This window comes from Montipora foliosa, chromosome 11, assembly GCF_036669935.1.
Source record: "Montipora foliosa isolate CH-2021 chromosome 11, ASM3666993v2, whole genome shotgun sequence".
Classification (NCBI taxonomy): Eukaryota; Metazoa; Cnidaria; class Anthozoa; order Scleractinia; family Acroporidae; genus Montipora; species Montipora foliosa.
Window position 1 is genome coordinate 10,284,624 of NC_090879.1, and position 5,097 is coordinate 10,289,720.

Consider the following 5,097-nt stretch of genomic DNA (forward strand, 5'->3'; position numbering starts at 1 on the left):
GTTACCTGGGACCTGCAGAAATGTTTAGTTCAATTGATCAGAGTTTCACATCAGAACAAAGCTCCTCTTGCAGTGTGCCCCCTAACAAGTGCAGACCGTAACATCGGGGACTCTAGTCTGAATAGCTGAGATTAATGGGTGCGTTCTTTTTGCTCTAAAAAAAATTGTGAACAAAGATAATGAGAGGAGGTATACGTTTTATGTTCCTTTTCCGAGAATACTTGAAAGTCTAAACGTTTGCAAATGCACCAAAAAGGTATACCCCTATATTCTTCATTTGTACTTGCTTAATTGAGTCGTATTTTAGAGTAACATGCGAAATGTAAAAAAAAAAAAAAAAATTAAGAAGAAATATCCTCTGATATGAGCCTCAATCCTGACCAAAAATACTCCCGCAAACCAAGTCTGATACACAATTCAGTCAAACATGTTACTTCGTTTTTGTTGTTAAGGCACAATCGCGGCATGACAAAACAAATGGATTTAGGAATATATTTGCACACAAAAGTTGCGGTTGTCTCGGTTATTTTGAAGAAAGGATTTTCCAAGTCTGAACGAGATCACGTTGTCCCTTCGAGTGGCACCTGGAAACTTTATGACTACAGCATCAGCCCATTTCCGAGTTGCCGTTTGCCTCGGTTTCAAAGCGAGTCCTTGGGCACAACCATACAAATGGAAATTATTCGTGTATTTTCACGCAAATCAAACTCATTATCATTTGAATGATTTAGCAAACAGCAATTCGGATGGCCTGTTAAAACTCGTGGATAACCCTTGCAAAATAAGAGGCGAGGATAATAGTCCAACCAGATTGCTAGTTGCATGATCGGACATTCTATTGGCTGTCATTGTCTTTAACCAAAGTACGAAGTTCATCTGTTTACCAAAACCTGCTGTTCACAAGAGCTGAAAAAATAATTAACAGATGAAGACATTTTGAGATGAATCTTTGTGTTCACCAATATGCGTGTTTCTCGATTTCGAAAAGCAGTAGGAATGACTGGACTCAATTTCTGGCGAGATGACAGTTTGACTCACTCAGACAAAAACAAATAGCAGGTAAATTTGTTTCTGTAATGCACGGGAAACAGTCAAACTTTATCTATCATTGTGTACTACCCTGATTCGAATACACTTCGTAATTTTCGATATTCGACAAAACTTTAATCCTCCATTCGCACCCTATAGACGAAGAATTACTTTACACAATTTCGCTTTGTTCCAATAGTTACCATTATTTAAGCAAGATTATAGTTTCCCTCATTATTGGTGTTGTAGCCCAAAAGAGTGGAGTACTCCCTCGCTTATCGATCGATCGGTAACCTCGCGTGAACTCGTTCTTTGTCATATCGGCGCTTTAACCATGTTTGATGTCGCCGGGCGAATAAGCGACAGAACAGTAAAATTTATACATAAAAAATTCTCGTTTGTAGTCACATCAATATGTATACGACAAGTTGATCTCTCTGATTTGTCAACGTGTATGATCAAATCAAAACCTGGCACAACATAAGTTAAACGAACGATCAACGGGGGTGTGCCAATGCTTCAATTTGACAGAAAGTCCTAGCTTCGAGCAAGGAGGGTTGATATGAATGCAAACGAAAAAATAGTAATGTATTAAGGTAAATACATCATAATGTAATGAGGTAAATATTAAAAAAAAAACCCAATAATTTACATGACCATGTTCGAAATAGAAGGAGAGTTTAAAGAACTCAGTGCAAATATGATGAACCAAATAGTGAAGTAATATTCCGGTTAATCCAGGTGATTGGGAACGAGACATGCCAAATGCTTCCTAAGGTTTTTCTTTTGAATTTTGAACAGATCGAATGGACCGGTCGCACCAGATAGTCCCTGCAACATGTCGCCCCAGCATGTCCCCCGGGTGTGTGACGGCTCACAATGCGATTAGGTTAACAATAAATATAGTGCGATGCTCCTCTGGTTTAGAGAACCACGAATGTAGCTGTAGGGCCCACTGAGGTATTTTTTGGGGTGCGTTGCTAAGGATGTAATGGTAAAGTAATTTGAGAGAATTTGGCATTATTTTGGTCAGTTTCCAACTTTTGTAAACCAATGACCCTAAAGATGACGTCATCATGCCACGTCCATGGTCACGTGACCAATAAAAGAAAACTCTAACTTTGTCTACGTTCTACACAATTTGGGTATTTTATCACTGGTTTGATAATCTGTATTCGTTTTTGCATCTAGCCAAGCATGGTTTTCTTTTTATTTTGAAAAAATGTTCTTTTTAGAGAGATAAACGATACTGAAATACCCGTAACATTTTCAAAAAATATGATTTGAAAAAATCAATGCTCTGTATTTGGGGGTGAAACGTACCATATAAAAAATATTAATTCAATTTAAAGATCGCCGGAAATTTAACTTTTTTCAAAGCGGAAGTCAGTTCGTTTACGCACGCGCAGTTGATCTGAGAACCAGAGGAAGGGCGAGGAAAAACCTTCGATGGAAACAACAGTTCGTGCGGTGATTTTTGCTTGTGAGTGGGTTTTCTTGTCAGCTCATGATATGATGACGTCAGTCACCGGAAGTAACATGTCACTTTCTCCAGAGTATCATCTAACTTATTTCATAAAAAAGATAAGCCTTTTAGACTCATATAGTTTGAAATTTTTTTTTTTATATATTTGGGTGAGGGGGGAGTGAAGTGATAAAATTTGCCCGATGTAGTGAGTCAAACAAAGAATTTGATTCGCCAGCGACGTGAGCCTCACCACAAGCAAAATGATCAGAGACATTTGTGCCTGTTAAGTACATTGCTTGTGAAACCAGCCCACTGCCGCGCAGCAAGTATGTGTCAAAACTTTGATTCAGTCGGCGCATGCTGAGCTGATATTGTAAGCCTTATTTTCGTACACTTCTCTTATGATTTTTCTTTGTAGGGACATGGAGGTCATCCCATTGTGTTTGTATTTGACCGTTTCATTCATTAGTAAGGGAGACACGAGAGAAGGTGGGCTGTACACGTTCGCTAATGATAGCTTATTGAGTCTCTTTGCAAGCTGAAAACAAGATGTCATTACGAGGTAGTTTTTAATCGGTCAGTGTAAAATGCAGAGCACATCATCGTCAGGTCAGTTCGAATGAGAATACTCCCATGATTACAATATGCCCAACTTGGTCTTCAGTCTGCATTTCACTCCGAGCCAATTTTGATTAACAATGTCAATCAATATTTTGATCTTGCTTAAGTTAGATTACTCTTAAAAACTGCATCTCCAACCAGTTAGAAAAAGTTGTTATAAATATCATTTTTTCGCTGCTGGTGGTTAGTTGGTGGAATGACCAATCCAAGGATATTGTGGAATCCGGAAACCTAGGATTTTAAAATCAAGATTGAGAACTCTACTGTATCTTTAGTTTTAGCGACGATTATAGCCGCTATACCAATGAAAGAAATATGTAAATTCGAAGAGCGGATTATAGATGAAAGATAGGAGTGATCCTCGCAATTACGTGGACAACAACAATCACTTAAATTGTCCCCTGGAGTGCGGGGATCACAGACTCTTATCTTTCGTGTATAGCTCGGAATTCGAATCAATATATTTCTTCATATAAATTGAACCTCGTCAGTAATTCACCTTGCATAGTACAATTCACATAAATTATGTAGTACTCATGTATAGTACCAACGTTTCCCTAAATTGTGATGTATTATTGTAAGGGGATATTCCTAGTACATCGCAAGAGAGGATAATTCCAATTATTAAATTCTCAACCTCGGATAATGCAATTCTCGTGCTCTGATTGGTTAACTCAATCTCGGTTATCAGCTCATATACCTTAGTTTGACCATATATGGTAAATGATTGCGCTAAATGTTGCTAAGCTAAAATTTTTTACGCCAGAAATCGAAATTTCTCTTGGTATAAAGCACAAGAAAACCGTTTTGGGGGAAAGTTTGAATCAATTTCGAAGCTTAGAAGTACGCGAAAAGGTAAGAAATGTTTTTGTGATGAGCCTGTGTCTGTCTGACCACCAGGTATTACACAACATCGCATCTTCATCAAGTTTTTTCGATTTCGCTAGGATTTTCTCCCTTTTTTCGCTCGTATTTCGTACTTCCAAACTTTTGGAGTTTAAGGAATTTAATAAAACAATTATTCCATTCGCGCTTGTTGGATATGAGACTGGTTATAGCGCGCCTCGTTGGCTATTTACCATCTCATATCCAACGCGCGCTCATGGAATAATTGTTAAATATCCTCTGTTGTACATAGGGATGGACTCGAGACTCTCTTTCTAATATTTTGTTTACCAATCTAGATAGAATAGATAATTATTGCTCGTGTCGTTAAACATAGGTACGATAACGAATTTGCGAATATAACACCTATACAATTTAATGGTGGATACTTTTATCTTCCCTCTATGAATATTTTTGATTCTTTGCAGACAGACAAACGGGGAAGCATAAGGATAGCCTCTTCCTGTACCTAAAAAAGCCTTTCAAGGCGCCTTCTTTCCTTCGGTCAAAAAGTCCTATATGGATCCAAATTACTTCAGTCAAAGCTCGTACCAGTACCCCCATCCATCCTCCTACCCTCAGTCGACTTACAATTCATATTACTCGAACGCTTACCCTTCGCCATCTTCCTATCCCTACACCTCATTTGCCAGTTATTCCGCGGGATATCCTGTTCAGATCAGCCAAACCAGTTGCACTCCGTCTGTCTTTCCTGGAACAAATGCAAAATACCGAAGTGAGACGTTTGAAGTTAAGGGAAAAGGTAAGCTACAAAAACGTGGGAGGCGTTTACTAGTTTCTACTGAAAAAACCTGAGGTGCTACGTCTTAGATGGGACCGAAGTGAGAATCTAGTTTTTTTCATCAGCGTCAGAAAATGCCTTTTTAAACCAAGGTTTTGAAAGAAAGTAAGCAATAGACCAAATGTCCTACCCAACTTAAATTTCCCTGAGTTAAGATTCTTTATGCTTTGTATTGCAATTATAATGTAGCATTCACATTTTAACATAACTCCACATAACTCCTGTACTCCATGAGTTACACTGGCTACTAGTGCAAGCGCGCATTCAATTTAAGATCATTCTGTTATTAGCT